Source organism: Schistocerca nitens, chromosome 2, assembly GCF_023898315.1.
Source record: "Schistocerca nitens isolate TAMUIC-IGC-003100 chromosome 2, iqSchNite1.1, whole genome shotgun sequence".
Taxonomy (NCBI): domain Eukaryota; kingdom Metazoa; phylum Arthropoda; class Insecta; order Orthoptera; family Acrididae; genus Schistocerca; species Schistocerca nitens.
This window is the reverse complement of record NC_064615.1, coordinates 751,778,634-751,800,599: the sequence shown is the minus strand read 5'-3', so window position 1 is coordinate 751,800,599 and position 21,966 is coordinate 751,778,634. Positions and strand designations below refer to the sequence as shown.

Sequence of the window (21,966 nt, the reverse complement as noted above, 5' to 3'; positions counted from 1 at the left end):
GGACAAAATGGAATGTAACAACTCTGTAGCAGTCAAATCCGATTGCCAGCTCCATTAGGTACACGGTCACATCAATTAATTATTATTTGGGCTGCTATCAGATCCTGATCGAGCGGGATACATTAAAAATCGGAGTGTTACACCCTTGGCTTACAGTGACAGGACGTGTGCAATTTTCGGACGAATAGTAAAGAACAATAGGTAATTTTACCTTGCTTAACGCGAGAAAATATTTTTTCAATGTTGGATCGGGACAGAGTATAAACTTTAAATCGCGACAAGAAGCAGTGCGTTTTGAACAATACGAAGTAGTAATATCTTAAGATTGTGACTAAACTTTCCTTTCTTGCCATAATAGATAAGAATAATAGTGTCGATAAACTGTGGTATATTGTGCAAATGCGTAAATCCGCGCGAAAAACTGTGAAAAGTGAACACTAAAGAAAGACATGTGTGAACATTACAACAGCAGAACGAACTAAGAATTCGTCAAGAAAGTTTTAAAGAAGTGTTTAGTGGTAATATTTTGACTGAAATTGCTTTTTGAGTAATGAAAATCGGACAGCTTCAAGTGGACCCATAAACTGTTATGTGGACGACAATTCATGTGGCGACGCAGTTGTTGTGTGACGTCACGCAGACCCGTGTAGCAGTTGCGCCAAAGAGCATCGATCTGCGAGGTGATTTCACACGTCATCCCAACCACCTGCGCAAGGAGTAGTTGAAGCACAGACGCACTACACCGAGCGCCGACCGGCATCTAGCGGCCGAACTACAAACTACGCCCGCCTGCAGCGCCACGGAGCGGCCGGCTGAGAACTACGACGTCCCGCCGCAGCGCGACTTCGAGACACCGAGCGCCGACCACGGCATCTAGCGGCCGAACTACAAACTACGCCCGCCTGCAGCGCCACGGAGCGGCCGACGGAAAACTACGACGACTCACCCCAGATCTTCAGCGCGACTTCACGCAGCTCCAGCGGCAGTACAGCGCCACGCCCACTTCAAACGTCAAAACATTGCGACTCGTGGTAACGTCAGTTGGTGAGTGAAGACGACTGGTTGACATAACATTAAATTGCAGTGTACTGTTTTCACGGTAAATAAACAATGGTAAACGTAATTTCACATTAGGAAAAGTGCCCAATTACAGTAATTTCCGAAACGTTTGCGAAACATACTCTGAAATATAGCATACTTATTTATGCATACTGCGCTGTCTAAATGGTAATTATACAGATATGGTCATTGTTTTTGGGAATTTTACATTTATAGATTTTATGAGTTGTGTGATTTATCTTGTTTAGAACATTTTACATAAGCTGTGTATGCGAGAATTGATATTTGAAGTTATTAGGTTTTGAGAGTCATTATGTTCAGTACTTATGCATATTGTATCAATTTGGGATTAACTGAAAATACTGCAGGTGCTGTTTGACTAGTTTCATGGTAATTAGGAGTGTTTTGGGTTACTAGAGGTTATTTTGTGTTACTTGCCTGTGCATTAAAAATAAACCAAACATGTCTACTGAAGATAAGCAGGTTTATGAGGCAGTAGTTGAAAGGAAAGGAATAGGACAAGAAGACAGAGATGATTCGGGAATCAGTGATTATGGATTGTCATTAGGAAGCCCATCAGCACATTCAACTAGTTATCCCGAAACACCGGGACAAACGACGAGAGCTAGGCCAGTTTCAGAGGATGCCGATAGGTGGTCGATTTTGGTAGACTTGAGAAAGAAGACTAACGAATCATTAGAGAAGGTTTTACAAGAAAATAACGCATCATTAGAGAAAGGTTTACAAGAAACTAGAGAAGAGGGAAGAATAGCCCGAGAATCATTAGAGAGAGGTTTACAAGAGAACAAAACATCGCAAATGAAGATGGAATGTAATCTGAAGAAGGAAATGCAAGAGTTACAAGAACGACTGAAGATGGACATCGACGAGAGAGAGAGGAAGTTACAGAAGAGCATAGACCAAGTCCAGGGAGACGTGGAGAAGATGGAAGGAAAGTTAACAAAAAAGATGGAAGACGATATTGAAGAAACGAAAGTCGAATTGGGAGAAAGAATCAACGAAGTGGAAACAAATTGCAGAATCGCCGAGGTGACGCAGATGCAGAAACAATGCAATGATGCAGTTAAGGGGATAGGAGATAGGCAAAACCAACTGGCTGTCAATCTGAGAAATGCTATAGCCGTGCAACGAGAAGAGGATAACAAGAGGGTTGCAATGGAGGTCAGGCAATTACAACAGGGAGTGCAGCAATTAGAGAGCAAGACAGAAGAAATTGATAAACGAATTAGCAATGCCACTTTAACCGTTGGGGAAGGTAGAGTCGTTACCTTGATGAGCAGTGATAATCGGTATGTCCAAAATAATACAGGGCAGAAATTGAAACCGAAAGGAGGGTTGCACCCAATGATATTTATGAAATGGTTAAAAGGGGTTTTCCCAGCACATCTTAAAGACTCAGACAAGATTCAGTTTGCAATAGATAGAACGGAAGGTGAGGCCTTCACTTGGGGAGTCAGGAAAAAGGAAGGGACTACTAGTTATGATCAGTTTGAAGAGGAATTCTTGAAGAAATACTGGTCCAAAAGTCATCAGTGTGCAGCAATTGAGGACCTACTCCACTGCAAGTGGAGAGGAACGTTGAGAGAGTTTGCCGAACATTTGTGGGAATTGAACGAGACCTTGGAACAACCACTGAGTGATGACGTAATGATATCAGCGATAAAAAGAAGAATGAGCCGGAGAATGCAAGAAACTGTATCCGGGAGCCTAATTAAAGATAGGGAGGCCTTGATGGAAATACTGGAACAGTTGGAATCTGTTCGATCACAAGAACACAATCAAGCTAATGATCAAAACCGAGGGGGAAGTAATGACCCAAGGAATCATTATGGTAATTCGTCTAATTATAGAGGAAGAGGTGGTGGCCATAGGTACAGGAACCATGGTGGTGAACGGCAATGGAGAAATGATTGGAGAAGGAATGAAGAACCAAGAGATGATGAGAGAGGATGGAATAGGCGAATGAATGACACAGTGCATATAGAAGAGGCGGGGAGACCGGAAAACTGAATGACACTCCAGATGAGGTCCGGTCAGGAGTGAGAGCTACAAGGACCAGAGTAAACCTACTAAGATACGACAATGGTGGAGATCTGAGAGAAGATCTACTGGAGGAAAGAAGTGGGATTCCCAAAGGACCCATGCTACCCATGATAGGGATCAAGTTATGTGGACTGAATATCGAGGCATTAGTCGATACAGGAAGTGAAGCATGTGCAGTATCCAAAAGGTTATATGAACAGATACTAAAAGCAAATATTAGCTTGCCTAGTTTCCCGGTGAGTGGAGTGAGAATTGTGAACGCGTTGGGTGCAAGGAGTAAACCTATTAAAGAACAAGTTTTGATTACATTCGAGATAGAGGGAGAAGAATACGAAGCAACATTTTTGGTGGTGGCTGGATTGAACACATCAATTATTTTAGGGATAGATTGGTTGAATGAAGTTGATGCAGTAGTGAGTTTTGATGAAGGTACTATCAAGGACAAAGGAAGAAAGGGAGAAGAGAAGAGGTTAAAGTTTGCTGAGGGGAGTGCAATCGAAGAAGAGGAGGAATTCAGAAGGATAAATTTGTGTCATGAAGAGGAACCCACCATGGGATACGGGGAAGAGGAACTAGGAGAAGAAGTGTTGATATACCTTAAGGGATTAGCATGAGAGGATAGACATAAAGAGGATAAGATCAGTAAAAAGTTGGAGGAGATGACACACTTAGATGAGGGGACTAAGAAGAAATTAGCCACAGTATTATACAGGCGTTGTAAGGTATTTTCTCAACGGCCAGGTATCATGAAAGGGGTGGAGTGTAAGCTAAAGATAAAGAACCACAAACCGTTCAATATAAAACAGTATTCCATTCCCCAGGCGAAACGAAGAGCAGTAGATGAAGAGATACAGAGAATGATGGACCTTGGTGTTATAGAAAGGGCCAACAGTCAATATAACAACCCCCTATTTGTTGTTGATAAGAAGGATGGAAAGGTGAGGATAGTTCTGGATGCACAAACAGTGAACAAAATCATCGAGCCGGAGCGGGACAAACCTGAGACTATAGAAGAACTGATTCAAAAATTCCGAGGAGCAAAGGTGCTTAGTAGTATCGGCTTAACTGCTGGTTACCGGCAAATACCATTGGCCACAGAGTCTCGCCAGTATACAGCATTTACTTATGGAGGAAGGTGCTATCAATTTAGAGTGTTGCCATTTGGGCTTAATGTGTCAGTGTCTGAATTTATAAGAGCGATGGATAAGATACTAGGCGAGGAGTTACTTAAGAAGGTCACCGTCTATGTGGATGACCTCTTGATAGCAAGCGAATCCTGGGAAGAACATTTGAATAGATTGGATGCAATCTTGACAGCTTTTGAAACCGCAGGGGTAACTGTAAACCTGGACAAGTCGGAATTTGGCAAATCAAAGATAAAATTCCTGGGCCATATAACATCCGAGGAGGGTATCTATCCTGATCCTAGTAAAATGGAGGCTATTAGAAATTTTCCAACCCCCCATAGTAAGAAGCAGTTGCGAGCATTCTTTGGGGTTTGTGAGTTTTATAGTAAATTTGTCAAAGGATCTGTACTTAATGCCCCGAGTATGAGAGAATTGACCAAGGCGAGGATGCCGTGACATTGGAGTGCAGAGTGCCAAACCGAGTTTGAGAATATCAAGGAAGCACTATATAGTGCAGACATATTGTACCACCCGGATTATTCCAAAGATTTTTATTTAGGAGCAGACAGCTCTGACTATGGACTAGGAATACATTTGTACCAAATAGAGAGGAGCGGAAATGGTGAGAGTTTAAGAACAATAGCGTTCGGTAGCAGAAGTTTAAATGCTTGGGAGAGGAAATATTCGATTACCGAAAGGGAGGCATTGGCAATTGTGTGGGGGTTTAAGCGTTTCCGGTATTATTTGGCCGGGAGGCATGTGAGAGTAGTGACTGACCATAAGGCCCTTACATTTCTGACCACAAGCAAGTTGAGGCATAGCAGACTAATGCGATGGGCCCTGGCAATACAGGACTATGACTTCGAGATAATTTATGAACCAGGAGCAACACATATAATACCTGATGCCTTGTCAAGATTGCCAGCTGACTCGAGAGGAATGTTGGTGGACAGGCCAGAAGGAGAAGGAGTTAGAATTAACCTGATGAAGGGAGTACAGTATGAAGAATTCATAAGGAAGTTCCTAAAGAATGTGCGCAGGGAGCAGAACGAGGACGAGAAATTAAAGACAGTTAAAACCAAATACAGGTGTGCAGGAGAGGAAAGAATTCGCACATTTTACTATATTCATAATGGGATACTTTATAAAAGAAACAAGGAGAGTGAGGAGAACTGGAAACTCTGTGTGCCTGAGCATGTGGTAGAAAAATTAATTTGGTATACGCACTATAGTAATGCGCATTATGGACCGAAGAAGTGTCTGGAAAAGTTGAAGTTAGATTGTGCATTCAACAACATGGGAAGGCGTATACGTAAGGTACTGAGTACATGTGACACCTGTCAAAAATCTAAAACGACTACAGTACAGCACAAAGGATATATGCATCCAATTGTACCAACAGCAATTAAGGACATAGTTGCAGTGGATCTCTTTGGGCCACTTCCTGCCTCACGAGGGAATTACACACAAATCTTAGTAGTGGAAGAACTGGTTTCCAAGTACATAAAATTTGACCCGTTGAAGAAACCTACTAGTAGAGCCATCATTAACCATTTTGAGAAAGGCTATTTTCAAAAAGGGGGTATTCCTAAGCGAATTTTGAGTGATAATGGGTCGCAATTTAGGTCAAAGGAGTGGACAGAGATGCTAAATGAGCACAGAATAGAGAAACTTGCCATTTCTAGGTATAGGCCAGCTTCTAACCCAGCAGAACGAACAATGAAGGAATTGAACCGTTTATGCCGAACATACTGTCATAGGAAGCATGGTTCATGGAAAGAATAACTGGAAGAATCTGAGCGGGTCAGGAATCACCTCCCACATGATTCTACAGGGTTTGCACCATGTGAAGTATTGCTCAATCAAGAACCCGACAGTATTTTTCGTGAGTTGCTAGTCTACCCACCAGGAAGTTCATTGACTTGAAATTTGAGCTAGTGGAATTAAGTATGAAGGAGAAGGCTAGAAAAAGACAGGAAAAACACGACAAGCTAGTGAAACCGATAACTTACCGAGTGGGAGACTTGGTACTAGTAAAGGTTCATGCAAAATCAAAGAAAATAAACTCTGAGATACATAAATTTAACCACGTTTATAAGGGACCGTACAGGATTATAGAAATTGGTCATCCTAACACTGTGGAGTTGGAATATGCACGGACAAAGAGAGTGCATGGTAAGGAACATGTGGAAAACATAAAAAGGTACTACTCACACGAGAACAGGGATAACCCAGATGAGGAAGGGGAACTCGATTAGGTGGTGGTGGTTAGTGTTTAACGTCTCGTCGACAGCGAGGTCATTAGAGACGGAGCGCAAGCTCGGGTTAGGGAAGGATTGGGAAGGAAATCGGCCGTGCCCTTTCAAAGGAACCATCCCGGCATTTGCCTGAAACGATTCAGGGAAATCACGGAAAACCTAAATCAGGATGGCCGGAGACGGGATTGAACCGTCGTCCTCCCGAATGCGAGTCCAGTGTGCTAACCACTGCGCCACCTCGCTCGGTGGAACTCGATTAGGGCAAATGTCTGAAATGAGAGTGTTCAAGCTCATTGATGTAATTGAGTAGGACATGTTTAGAACATTTAGTTGTTAAATGGACATTTGAAAAAGGAAAATGTTTATTTACATTGTGTTTTGTAATGTATTATAATTAGAATTGCATATTTCATATCGACGATTACCTGAGAATGGGTATAAAACCTGTGACAACTAATTTGTAGTATAGTAATTCATATGTCATGTGTTTAAGTAATAATTTTTGTTTGTTGTTGTGTGTTTCATTCAATATTGGACTATAGAGGACTATTACTGTTTGATATAAAAGTTGTAATTCGGACAATGCCGTGTTTAAGAGATGTAATAACCTTTTGTAGAAATTATTGTGGAGGCAGCCCACTACCGGAGTCGAGGGATTATTTTGGTGATTTGTAATTTCATTAATTATTTACACTGTGTGTTTTGTTCAAATGTAGCAATGTTTAATTCCCTTGCCGATTCTTTTACGCCTGTGGCTCCAAAGAAGTTTTCGAGGGCGGGGATGTAAGGGGTCCGTAGGCCCTTACTATAAGTTTGCACTCGGCACAGGTCGAAAGGGCAAACAATCGATAGTGTCGGGTTGCGAGAACGAGTGTAGAGTTGAAGTCAGTTCCGGGTTGCGGGCCGAGCCGTGCGGAGGCCGGTTGCGGTGATACAAGGCTTACCGACAAAGGGAGTGGCCATCGCCGCGGTTTAACCCCTTTGTGTTAGCATAATACGGGAAAGTGAAAAAGTATAATTACGAGAGTGATCAGTGATATTTCTGTGCCAATATTTGTGGTTTCGCGTCTACCGCGCCGGCATCATTTGGATTGCAGTGTTGGATTGCAGTGTTGGATTACAGTGATTGAATTTGCGTGTGACAATAATGAATAACGAAGAGGCCTGTGCTGAGATTAGCCGTAATTAAATATATATGACGAAGGCAGTGGCTGTCTCCTTTTCTTGTGTTTTTGAGACGAATATAGGATCTTGATTAATGAAGCTGTGTTGGCGTTCTTCTTGTCACCAGACATTTCATTATTACAGCATTTGAGAAGGACAAAATGGAATGTAACAACTCCGTAGCAGTCAAATCCGATTGCCAGCTCCATTAGGTACACGGTCACATCAATTAATTATTATTTGGGCTGCTATCAGATCTCGATCGAGCGGGATACATAAAAAGGGAGTGTTACATAGGCCAAGAATTAATACATCTAGGCGCGCATTATGGAGAAGTTAACGTGGCAGATGTCATGCCACATCCCTCTACTACAAGCAGACATGTCAAGGAACAAGCTGATGCAATACGAAACAGCAAAATGCCTTTGTCATTGCGGAAGTTATTAATAAAACATGTGCTGCGGCAGTTGATATGTGGACTGATTCGCATAATCAGACGCTTACAACACATTACATTTACACAGATTGGTCTCTTGCGAACAATGTTTTATTTAAAACAAAATTCCCGGACGTTAAGAAGACGGGAGTAAATATTATGAAAGACATTGAAGAGAGGATAGCTGATTGGGTCATTTCGACGGACATGTTGCACAGTTTCGTTTTTGTCTCCGACCAGGGTGCCAATTTAATAAAGGCTTTGGAAAATCACGAAAGGATTCCTTGTGCTGCTCATTGTATAACCACAGCACTTAGCCATACTTTCGATGAAGATAACTTCTTGTTAAATCATGCCCCGAACATGGCATCAACAATAAATACTGCTGCTGACAGGTGTTGTTGTTATACCTCGATGTGGACAGCTGAAAATGTGTGCCCCGACCGGGACTCGAACCCGGGATCTCCTGCTTACATGGCAGACGCTCTAACCATCTGAGCCACCGAGGACACAGATGAATAGCGCGACTGCAGGGACTTATCCCTTGCACGCTTCCCGTGTGACTCACATTCCCAACTGCCCACAATTCTACATATGTATTGTACCTTATAGACATTTGCCCACCCACTCATTACTCGCGCACGCGCTGGCGATTCCCGTAAGAGTTTGGGCAACCTGTGCGCATTCGCACAGACAAAGGTCAATGGCTAGGTAGCCTTTACTATATATACAAAGACAGTAACTTGTTCTCGAAAGAACAGTTATTGTTGATGACCGTGCAGCTTTTTCCCTGAAATAAATGATGACTAACTGACAACCTCAGCTGCCGACAGGTGTTGTTGTTATACCTCGATGTGGACAGCTGAAAATGTGTGCCCCGACCGGGACTCGAACCCGGGATCTCCTGCTTACATGGCAGACGCTCTAACCATCTGAGCCACCGAGGACACAGATGAATAGCGCGACTGCAGGTACTTATCCCTTGCACGCTTCCCGTGAGACTCACATTCCCAACTGCCCACAATTCTACATATGTATTGTACCTTATAGACATTTGCCCACCCACTCATTACTCGCGCACGCGCTGGCGATTCCCGTAAGAGTTTGGGCAACCTGTGCGCATTCGCACAGACAAAGGTCAATGGCTAGGTAGCCTTTACTATATATACAAAGACAGTAACTTGTTCTCGAAAGAACAGTTATTGTTGATGACCGTGCAGCTTTTTCCCTGAAATAAATGATGACTAACTGACAACCTCAGCTGCTGACAGGTGTTGTTGTTATACCTCGATGTGGACAGCTGAAAATGTGTGCCCCGACCGGGACTCGAACCCGGGATCTCCTGCTTACATGGCAGACGCTCTAACCATCTGAGCCACCGAGGACACAACAATAACTGTTCTTTCGAGAACAAGTTACTGTCTTTGTATATATAGTAAAGGCTACCTAGCCATTGACCTTTGTCTGTGCGAATGCGCACAGGTTGCCCAAACTCTTACGGGAATCGCCAGCGCGTGCGCGAGTAATGAGTGGGTGGGCAAATGTCTATAAGGTACAATACATATGTAGAATTGTGGGCAGTTGGGAATGTGAGTCTCACGGGAAGCGTGCAAGGGATAAGTCCCTGCAGTCGCGCTATTCATCTGTGTCCTCGGTGGCTCAGATGGTTAGAGCGTCTGCCATGTAAGCAGGAGATCCCGGGTTCGAGTCCCGGTCGGGGCACACATTTTCAGCTGTCCACATCGAGGTATAACAACAACACCTGTCAGCAGCTGAGGTTGTCAGTTAGTCATCATTTATTTCAGGGAAAAAGCTGCACGGTCATCAACAATAACTGTTCTTTCGAGAACAAGTTACTGTCTTTGTATATATAATAAATACTGCAATATGCATTGTAGGTAAATTAAGAAAAGTGGCCGCTGCGCGTCTTTGAAATCATTGTTGAAACGAGAGGTGTACACACGCTTGATCAGCTTGTACACTATGGTGGAATCCTTACATACTCAGTATAACGAAGTTGCTGCTTTGCTGACGGAAAAGGACTCCGCTTACAGATTTCAAGGATATGATACGATCTTGCACGAAAAATTGCTCATTATCTGAGGCCATTTAAAGAGGCCACAAATGAATTAGAAGGCGAAAAAGAACCGACAATCCAGTTAATTCTTCTTTTGTTTCACAAACAGCAACAAATTTGCAGTGTCAATGACATTGACTGCCAGGTGAGTGATTACTGCAGTTCAAAGCACTGTTCATTACGATAGGCGATAGATTTATAATTAACTAGCGTAATTGATGTGTACTAACAGATATGTATTTTTTAACTGGAGGTACAAAGGATAAAAAATCGAGCATTGACTTTCGGTTGTGAGAAGATTGTGATCACTTCCAGACAAAAAATTGCTACGTTTCTTTGGCCGTCTTTCCGTGATCTTAATATGCTTGAAATAAATGAAAAGCAGGAAATTCTTAGCAATGCGGGACAAATGTGTGCTTCTTGCGCAGGTACAACCTGCAATCATTAATATAATCGTTTTTGCATAGTTAATGGATAGTGTATTATAGAGAAACGGGAAAAATGGCTCTGAGCACTATGGGACTTAACTTCTGAGGTCATCAGTTCCCTAGAACATAGAACTACTTAAACCTAACTAACATAATGACATCACACACATCCATGCCCGAGGAAGGATTCGAACCTGCGACCGTAGCAGTCGCGCGGTTCCAGACTGTAGCGCCTAGAACCGCTCGGCCACCTAGGCCGGCGGGAACGTTGTAATTCGTATAATATTTCACTAACGTAAAACACCTCGTTTTTACGGGAACGTTTCGATGATTTCCACATCAGTTCTGTATTACTTGTCTCTTTCGTTTATTATCATAGATCCTTCAAGTACTATGTCATCGCCACCAAGAACGAGAGAACGTTTGAAGGAATGGAGGAACAACAGATCATCCGCAGCAGATGAAGTAGATCTCTACATTTTAATGCACCCCGGAGATGATGATGACTTCTTAAAGTGGTGGAGCAGACATGAATCAAATCTGCCAGGCCTGGCTGCAGTTGCGAAACGTATTTTATCTATCCCAGCAACAAGCGCACCTACTGCAAGATGCATTAGTAAAGCCGGCATGTTACTTACAAATCGCCGCAGCCAATTAAATCCGGAACGCATTAGTGATCAACAATAATTTGGTTTCTGTTGCAAACAAGTGAAAAGTGTGACAAGTTACGTCTGTAAATGTTTAATGTTCTTTGTACGCTTTCTTTATGAAGATGGTTGTCTTCTAGATAACAGGGACAGCACTTATTTAATGTTTCCTATTAATGAAAGGAAAAATATATCTTTTGTTTGGAAATGAGACTCGTTTTCTATCCGCGATTGTATTGAAATATCATTTTGCTTTCCAAGTGCTTTATGAATTTAGCTGTTCCACGTACCCGTTCTTGGAAACGTTACTTTTGTATGAGAAAAGAGAGAGACAGAGATAAATATATTGTGTGTGTGTGTGTGTGAGAGAGAGAGAGTGAGAGAGACAGGCGTTGGATTTGTGCAGTACAGTGCAGCGAGCCGGGGCGAGGCGAGATGAGACGTCAGCGGTGACCGGTTATCCGCGTGTCCGGAATCCGGACAACAGACATGGGGTGAGCACGTGACCGAGCCGAATCGTGTAGGGCCGGACACGAGCGGCTCGGTCCCCCCCGGCAACAGGCGAGCCGTGACCGGTCAAACATTGAGCGTTGCAGCACTCTTGTGCGACCTCAGTAGACACATTGGTGAAAGGGACTGAAAACAAATTGTTTGACAGGTACAAAGATACAGCGAACAAGATGGTGCACTATAAGCGATAGGTTGACGATACTCTAGGGTTTTTTAATGGCACAACAGATGCAATAAATTGCTTGCTCCTACAAATGAATAGTTCACGTGCAGACATAAACTCTGCTATGGAACTGGAGAAGGAACATATTATAAACTTTTGGATTTGAAACTGAAAAACAATCTGGCCTCACATAGGTTTGATATTTGTCGTAAACTTACAACAGACTCAGTTCTTTACAATGTCTCGCACCATTCTGTAGTCTGTGACAAATAAGATATTAAATAATCTGCTTGATCCTGACGAAGCAACTAAAGAGTTGGGTGTACTGAACGAGATAATGTGTAGGAATGGATATGATGACGAAACAGTTAACACAATGTAGACTAACAACAGAAGAGCAGGGAAAGAATGAGAGACGATCCCACCATACTAACAAAAGAACAAGCCGAGAAGAATATTATGCAACTAATTTGTATGAAATAGCAAGGACATATCATAACACTAAAGTTCAGATAGGATTTCAGACACGTAACGAAATAGGCAATGTTTTACACCGTAGGACACGAAAAACAGAAACAATGAAGCAATCCAGTATTTACTAAATTAATTACAGTACCTGTAACAGTTGCAGCGCGGGACATACAGACTGAAACTTCGAGGTGAGGTTGAGAGACCACTGAACACTTGTGGCTTTATCAAATCTTCATTTAGCAACGACCTACATAACAGTAAATACACTCCCAATGGCGCAAATGTACTGGACTTTCCGCATATACTTAGACTGAAAATTACTTAAGTGGAGGTTGAGATTTACACTGCACTTAATGAACAGCTGGAACGTATGTTGAACGAATAGAAACTAATCTGAGAAAAAAAGAAACTTGCTATAAAATTTTAAGAAATATATGTTGAAATGGCTGTTTATAGACTAGCTTAGGAGGATTTCTCTCTGGACTTGACAGTTATATAGTGTGGATCCATCGTTTATTTCTTGCCTTACATGACTGAATCTAGAGTTTACCTTTTTGACATTTTGGTTTCTACTTAGCAAATAGATTGGAATATTAATGGTAATAGGTTGTGTATGTCGAGTTTTGACTTTTGTTTCATGGCTACAGACCGCATCCTATGCATTTGCATGTTGCATATATATTTGCATATTTGTCTGCTTTACACCAGTTATTACATATTTTCGTTAAAAAATGTGATGATGGGCTCTATATTTAAAATATTTTAGAAATCTAGATGGCCGGGCTCTAGCTCGATCTCATTTTGATGTCTTACAGAGTGACCGCGACGTACAACTGCGTGCGATCTCTAATCTAGAAGCTGCTGGCTAGCGAAGTGATTACTGAACTGGAACAAGCAGACAGAGTCCACGCGCCCACCTCCCGTGGCCCCGCTTAATCCCCTCCCGTCATACCCCACGCGTCGGCAACAATTAAATTACGCCAGTTGTTAGTTGCAGTCCATTGTTTCAGTTCTGTTTGCTTTATATTTGTACAAAGTTTAACGTGTTTAAAAGTAGTGTGTAACGTATGGTACACCATACCTTCCAAAATAAAGAAATGTTTTATGGATAGCTGACCGTCCTGGAACAATTATATAAGACGAAAATGTTTTATATTGTTGAGTTTGGGAGAAAAAGGTTTCATGCAAAAAAAAAAATGTTTCAAATAGACTAGCATGTCAAGACAAGTCTTCAAGTCACATGATTGGAAGAGAAAGGGCCAGTATAACAACTTCTGACGGCGGCAAGTAGCAGCATCAGTGATTTAACTTCCAAAGGTAACCAGTTAAATCCCTTTAGCATGGATCTACGTCAAGCATTAATCATAGTTATGTTCTTTTTCACAATCTTACAAACCCTATTATCAAATGTTTCCTGCGTAAATGTTTCTTAACTCAAAATATACCAGATGAATCAGCATTGTGTAAAAATTACATTTTACTTAAATTTCCTGAAGAAATACGAAATGAACACAAGGACAACGTTATTTGGATTTCAGTTGACGAATCTACAGACGCTCGTGGCATTTACAATGCAAATTTAACTGTTAGTGCAGTAAAACAAGAGTCTTCGTCTTCCTACTTAGTGGCCTGGAAAGAACTTGAAAAGACAAATCATTCTACGATAACAACTATTACGTCTTTTATTATATGATATTGCTTATTTCTGCACTTTACATCCATATTCCAAGAGTTTTTCATGCATATTTGCAGGTTTATTTTGAACTTTTCGTGTTGAATATAATCTGGTCTAAATGTCATTTGTGTTTATATCAGTATTTGAAGAACAATAGATGACACATGTTTCATCTGGAAACAGTTTACTGGGGGTTATCTATCACATCAATTATACATATGTTCCACCAATATTATTACATGATTCTATAATATCATTAGTTTATGTAACTGATCTTTGGTTTTATTACATAATAAAGCAATGTATCTGCTTTACGTAACATATTTCATGTTTTGTAGATTCTTATGACCATTGACTCCCTCTTTCACCATCCTATCTCCCTCTTACCCGTAGCTTTTATTGTTTCATTTTCGTAAGTGACACTCTGCCCCTATGCAGACATGTTTCTGCTAATTGGGTACAGTGGCTTGCCTTAGATTGACACCTTGCTTGCTTAGTATGTAGGATGGAGTAGTAATTGTTTCTTGAGCATATGTAACGAGCTATGGGTCTAGTTTTTGAGTCTCAGAAATTTTCTGCTTGTCAAATTAAAGTTAAATCTTGTCACTTTTCCCCTCACCACTAGTAATACAATGTTAGATGACACATATTCCATCCTTAAATATATCATTACCAGCTGTATACTTCGAATTAACCATATCTCTTTCGCACTGTGTATTATTTCGATGCATACCATCATAATTATACACTGTTAATCTTTGTTGTTTATTGTAGAGTAACCTGATTTTTAATATGCACAATTCACATTTAAATGGTTCCATGTCTTCGTCGTTTTACATGTGTTTTGAGCCGGCCGAAGTGGCCGTGCGGTTAAAGGCGCTGCAGCCTGGAACCGCAAGACCGCTACGGTCGCAGGTTCGAATCCTGCCTCGGGCATGGATGTTTGTGATGTCCTTAGGTTAGTTAGGTTTAACTAGTTCTAAGTTCTAGGGGACTAATGACCTCAGCAGTTGAGTCCCATAGTGCTCAGAGCCATTTGAACCATTTACATGTGTTTTTCCTAACATTTGTCATGTATATGTATATTTTTATCAGTGAGCCCCCCCCCCCCCATCCCCCACACTTACACTTTCTAACCCCCATTTTTCCTGGTAATTTTATAAATTAACTTCATTGCGACTGATACTCTGCTCTTATTTTACTATGGAGGTATGTATTAGAAAAAAGAAACAGCAGCATTGTACTGTTTTAATCTCTAGCATTATGAACCTACCTTTCAAGTACGTATCTTAAACACCCGTTGTATGAGTAATTCTAATGTTTTGATGTCTCTGCTGATTGTGATTTTCCATGTATATCGCTGACTATATTTTTATAAATATGAACTATAGATTTAGGTGGTGTGGGTCACATTGTACTACTTGAAGCATTCCCTGCCTACCTACTGGATGTACAACACATTAATACACACGCATATCTAGTTTATGACTGTTCAAACGTAGATTTGTTTATCAGTAGGTGTACAGAAATGAGTATTTTTGTTGTAAACAGCTTAATTAAGTTTTATTGTGATTTAGTTAACTGTTTTGAATAAGTGGTTGATGGGATGTTTTGACATAACAGCAACAGTAAAATATAAATGGATATAATTTTTAGCCTAAATATAATAGAATTTTCTTTTCTCATTTTTATGTGTTCCTCATGCAGTACAATATATAATTTGTTACAAGTCGAGTATAACTCAGTCTGACTCATCTGTTCCGTATTTTGGTATTTATGATACATTCGCACTTTCTCTCAAACCAGCAAAGATATAATGACATGTTATTCATCCACATATTATGTTGTATATGGACTATTTCAAAAGTGTTCTCATGTTGTGGAATAGTAATTTGATTCATGTGCCATGTCTAAAGCGATAAATCATGTGATGGTTATCCACATGTAAGTAAAGGTAACGGCGTATGCCACGTCTGTAACACGATTGTTATTGCGTTTTGTAGTGTGTACAAATTGTGTGCTCATGTTGTAATGTGCTCTATGTTAGTATGTTTTATTTGTGGAGCTTGAAAATGACATAATCCTCGAAATCGGCCGAAAGCAAATTAATAAATTAATATGTCTGGCTTTCAGGCAGGATCAACCGTTTCGCTTGATGCTGAGATGCTGCTATTTAGGGGGAATACCAAGTGGGGTCAGGCATGAATGGGAGTTTGGATTGATGAGGAGAGTGCTAGGGTATTCTGTACAGTTGTGCGAAGCTGTAATGCTAGGATGAAGTAATGGTTAGCGCACCTGCCTAGTGATCAGCAGAGCGGCGTTGATATCCCAGCCTTGGTGTAACTGTTCATTTGTCGCTTCAGATCTTCATATATACATCAGTTAATAAAGTACATTACCGCCTATTGCGGACCGTGTTTTTCTTCTTGAAAAGGTTTGAAAGACTTGCTCCTTCACGGGCACTTAGGGTTTCCGGAGCAGCAGCAGGATGTCCACAGTGTTGATAGAAACGTTTTATTTATTTTTGGTTCTTCTAAGTGGTCGCCCATATTCAAAATTTCTCATTATCTCATTTGCGATATGTTTACATCCCAGGTCTACTTTTCATAAATGTCTTGCGCTTAAGTTGCCGTTAATCGCGAAAGTGAACTTGTACCAATGTGCAAATGAATTGAAGACATTAGCTGCCAGTGGTCATTGGTTTATGTACGTGAACATAGATCAAGTGACAAACTAAAACGTATCAGATAATTGTACGACAAGTAGTAAACTCCCCTGATGGATGCCTACATTCCAGCACGGTCCTTGACCGTGGATGAACAGGTCGCTGTTCATTTCGCCAGTACATGCTATAAAAGTATGGTGGACAGCAGATAAATTTCTGGGCAGTTTATGATACTGCAACAAACTGCTGCTGGAAGATGAAAGTGTGTTTGGGGAAAGATGAAGAAACAAGTGCCTCTTGACTTGGAGAAAACGTAGTGAAAAACATGATGATTGAAGTTGTTAATTTTGGACGTAAGGTCACCTGCGATAACATTTTTACATCCCTCGAATTAGCTCATTACTTGTTGTCAGAAGATAAGGCACTAGTCGATACTGTCTGAAGAAAAAAAAAAAACAAAAACAAAGATGAAATGCCTGCATATTTTATTACACCAAAAGGACGTGAAACACAGTCTACATGATGACAGCCTCTTAAGTTCCTAAGACTAACAAAATTGTTACCGTCCTTTGCTCTCTTTATGACCGACAAACGTTATCATCATTAGGATTGAAAAGCCTGAAGCTATAGTGACATACAGTGCCATTAAAGATGGCTTTGACACAACGTACCAGACGACGAGATGCTACAGTGTGAAGGGAAAACAAGGCGCTGCCCATCGGTGTTTCTGCTTTACAGGATCAATGTAAGTGTAATGAATAAGACGTTGAACTTTCGGCATCAGTTTGGGAAAGCAACTACCAGGGGTAAAACGTGAGCGAATTCATTACTATCACCGGACCCATCAAGGGCAGCGAAACCTCCGGCTAAGAGAAGGGAAAGATGTGCGTACTGTCCATAGAAAAAAAGATAGTTAAACTAAATTACATTTTATGAGTTCATCAAGCATGTAGGTGCGGAACATTTTGCTATTCTCTGTGGACTTGTGAAAGTCTGCAATAACAATTATATTACAGAAACGCTAGGTATAGAATGAGGATAATCTATATGCCATATAAAAGCCACCAGTCGAAGTACAAAAGGTATGTTTTTTAAAATATAAACTTTAAACAAAGACAATTATTTTAAAAGTATTTATATCTCTTAGGTGGTTCACGTCATAAATAGTCAGGATGGTGTCAATTTATCAAAATCTCTGAATAAAGAAATACATGTTTTTTGAACTCGTGAACTTTCAGGCTCTCATTCACCTCAGTTATTTTCCAGCACATTGACCTTACATCGTTTTGCTTTCGTTGATGTAATGAATGCATGTTGCAGTCTCCGAAATTAATTCTAACTCTTCTCAGAATTATGCACTATATTTTTTTCTCTCCACAAGAAATTTCTTGCAACCGGTTTATTTAAGGAATCTTCTGCTGAAAGTTCGGCCGCCCTTCGTACGTACTACACAGCTTTCCCTGTTGAACACTCGCCCTTTGTTTACGTATCGAGCGCTATGTGTCATAAAACGTTTCCAGCAATGCGCCTAGGTCACCTTCTTTTTTCAGATTGCGTTGCTTCCCTGTAGGGGTGAAAGAAACTCGTTTGCTACTGTGTCAGATGCATTCGCTACGCGGAATAACCTTCGTACTGTTCTCGGTCTGGAGCCACATGTTTCAGCTGTTCTGTTCGGGCAGTTGGCTACGATGCACGAATTATATGTGGATAGGGCTTCCGTTAGCGGTTCTCTTTTGAATAAACTGTCGTTTTTTCGCAATTGGCGTGTTTCCGTCGTCGATACCGACTTCAACGAGAACAATACAGCCAATAACGGACGTTCGTTAATGAGAAAATAACAACGAAGCATGCAGCGCACACTCATTATCACGGGCATAAACAGAGGAATGACTCGCCTGGCTACAGACATCAGACTTAAGTACGCTTCCTCCGGCCTCTGTATGGTTGCCCATCGACCGCCTCGTTAGCAGCGCACATCACGGGTCGCACTACCGTGGGATAATCCCTGAGGAACGATGGTCGTCGCCCAGTGCCTGCGCTTAGCGCTACTGTGTAACTACTAGGGTCCACTTCCTCACGGTGCTCTACGCTGCACGCCTCATTCGTGCATCAAACCATTTCAGCCTCTGGGGCTTGCCGCAATGTCGTATTGTCTGTGGAGCGAGACAGTCCTGTGTACACATCGCCGCTAATTGTCTTTTCCTATGAGACTTGGCTAACGAGAGTCGTGACCCGTCCTGGACTGCGTGTCTGGGTACAAGCTCTTGTCGCACAACAAGTTCAGTCCACATTTTGCATGTAATCCAGCAGAAACTTCTCTCAGTAGCGAGTTCAGAACTGAACTAATACTTCCAGCCGAGCCTTCTCCCTACAGACGTAATACGGAATGATTCAAAAAGACAGAACAGATGTCAGTTGATTATCACAGACTAACTAAGAGAGATAGACAGACATTGCGCATGTTGCTAGATGCAGGAAGATTTAAAGGTTTACGTTCGCACAGTCCATCTCTTCCAATCCAACGGTATGGTACAGTGGTGTTAAGATGACGCTGCATCTTAATATAAAAGTGAGGTGGGACGCCGTCATGCATATAAATAAAAGCGTTGGAATCTTCGTGTAGTTGAGAAAACTAACAATTTTGCAAGTTGTCCGGTTACAGTTTCCTCCGCACAAAAGAAAGATCCATAAACTTCGCCGGCCAGAGTGGCCGAGTGGTTCTAGGCGCTACAGTCTGGAACCGCGCGACCGCTACGGTCGCAGGTTCGAATCCTGCCTCGGGCATGGATGTGTGTGATGTCCTTAGGTTAGTTAGGTTTAAGTAGTTCTAAGTTCTTGGGGACTGATGACCTCAGAAGTTAAGTCCCATAGTGCTCAGAGCCATTTGAACCATAAACTTCGTAAACAAAAGCGTCTCAAAATACATTCAGTTCCGGTAAATTTCTTTCATGTTCGACGATGACTACAGGTTTTACTTTACCCGATGGATGTACCTCCGATCCGTCCGGAAAATTGAGTCTTTCAGAAAAGGTGTCCCCTTCCATATCCTGGAGAACTGAAATGCGAAATTCGTACCCTCTGTTGTGGTCGCCAGGGCGGAATTCCAGTAGTAACTGCAACTTGAAAGGCTTCATATACACGTGTCGTTGAAGAACACGCCACACCGTTGTTTGAAGAAGTTACATTTGTTGGCCTGCTCGTCTTGTGGACTTCCTAGGACTCCGTGTGAATGCACCTCAGACACGCTAGTCATTTTCATCAAACTTGCTTGGTCGGAAAGTGCTCTTTTCTTTGCATAGGCAACCAACTACAAAAAATTTTGTATGCCAGTCATAAAACTGCTTGCGCAGAGACGGTGGAATGCACGTTACACTTGAACAATGGATTGTCGTCATGCAAAGTCCAACGCACAAAATGAAATTTTTTCATATTTGACTTAAACAAGTAGTGTCTTTAGTGTTTGTTAAGCCATAATTTATTTCTAGTGATCATGACCATTATTTACAATTATAAATAATAACTGCTAATTTATTTGAAGAACAATGTATCATACAAATTTATTGTTGCTACTGCTAACAAGATTCTTAACTATAGATTTTAATTTATTAACTATTCATACGACCTTCTAGACACATTTAGTACATTTAGTCCATTTTACAAATAACTCTGTATTATTTTTCACTCAAGTCATTTCAGGCTGCTAGATGCATTGAGCACAGTTGATTTCTGTTTTAAGCACACATTTTCTGCACACAGCTTTGAGGCACTTTGCAAAGTTTTCGCTGGTCTTGTTGCCTTTGAAGAGGCCGATTTGGCACTTCCTCCGCTTTATAGGTGATTTCAGTCCCATATCCTCACCCTTTACCTGATGTTCTTGCTCTTTCGTTCCCCTGAATTCATTTGCCAGTTGAAGTATGAACGTCTTCCTTTCTCTTTTCTTGTTCGTTACTGTGTTATAGATGACCCATGCATTTACTGCCGCTATGTCAGTATGTTGTCGAATACATGCATTGTCCATCTCCTACATGCAACCTTTGTAGTATATTTGTGGGTCATTTGATCGACTATGTCCATCCCGTACTTTGCTGCATTGTAGAACATTGTGGTTTCAGGTTTTTTCTTCCTTCCTTGTTCCTTGCTTATTGCTGCTTCAGCATGCAGCATACTCAGAAGAATGACATTTTTATTCTTCTTTCCTTGATATAAAGTCATGGTGCAGTCTGTGTTGCCACTACTTTGCAGTATTGTGGTGGAGTGTATTTCAGCATTCGGCTTCCTTACTTCATCGGGGATTTGAAGGTGGCTTTTGTTCATTGTACCAACTAATGAAGTTTTCTTTACTTTGAATTTTTAGCAACTTGAAGAGACGTAAAGAAGTTGTCTGTGGTCTCATTTCTTCCTTGATTTACAAATGGCTCCATGAGATGCAGAATGACATACACTCCAAGTGGTTGTTTCTCTCTATGCATATCCTCTTTACCGAGGTATGGGAAAGTATAACATATATTTTCGTCGTTACATCAACAGCCAACCAGAATTTGAGACTATATTTGTCTGCTTTGTTGGACATGAACTGAGGAAACCTCCACCTCGCTTTGCTTGTTAACAGTTGCTCGTTAATGGTTATATTTTTCTCCAGGGCGGTAAGTGTGAATACTCTTTTCAATTAACTTTCCCCAAATTTCAGAGACAGGATCGAACTGCCAGGTGTTCAGCCATGGTTGATTTTCCATCAAAACGGAGAAATCTGAGAGGCTCCTAAAATCTGTCCCTTGGCATAATGCCCTTGATAAAAGCAGCCCCCAAGATTACGGCCAGACATCATCCACAGACATACATTTTGTGCACAATACACCCCGAACACACATGATGGGTATCAGTTTCTCCAGATCCTCAAGTGACACAATCTAGTCATTGTTTTTTAGTACTTTCCGAACATTTTACTCTGTGTATTTCTTCATGAGACTTAGCATTGCTTCATCAAAAGCAAGATGGAAGACACTGATGACAGAGCTATCTACTCGTTGGCAAGCATAAGCAGTGGGACCTCCTCTCTCCTTCAGAACATTCACAGCTGACCGCCTTCCAGAAGATGAATAGTTTCCAATCTCCCACACGGTTCCATCCCTTGCAATCATCTTTGTAGACGCTTGCAACTGTACCTGCTGCAGTGAAAGAGGTGATGATTGACGTGTATCAGCATCTGCATCCCCTTTCAGTAA

The 21,966-nt window shown here is 41.4% G+C and overlaps 4 non-coding genes across 4 annotated transcripts; 1 reads left to right on the top strand and 3 right to left on the bottom strand.

Moving 5' to 3' along the window:
* Positions 1–8,543: 8,543 nt before the first annotated feature.
* Trnat-ugu (transfer RNA threonine (anticodon UGU)) lies at positions 8,544–8,617 on the bottom strand. Its single transcript has one exon. It is a non-coding gene; the product is annotated as a tRNA-Thr (tRNA).
* A 364-nt stretch (positions 8,618–8,981) lies between these two features.
* Trnat-ugu (transfer RNA threonine (anticodon UGU)) lies at positions 8,982–9,055 on the bottom strand. The gene has a single exon. It is a non-coding gene; the product is annotated as a tRNA-Thr (tRNA).
* Positions 9,056–9,419: 364 nt separating this feature from the next.
* Positions 9,420–9,493, bottom strand: Trnat-ugu (transfer RNA threonine (anticodon UGU)). The gene has a single exon. It is a non-coding gene; the product is annotated as a tRNA-Thr (tRNA).
* Positions 9,494–9,756: 263 nt separating this feature from the next.
* Positions 9,757–9,830, top strand: Trnat-ugu (transfer RNA threonine (anticodon UGU)). The gene has a single exon. It is a non-coding gene; the product is annotated as a tRNA-Thr (tRNA).
* Positions 9,831–21,966: the final 12,136 nt, after the last annotated feature.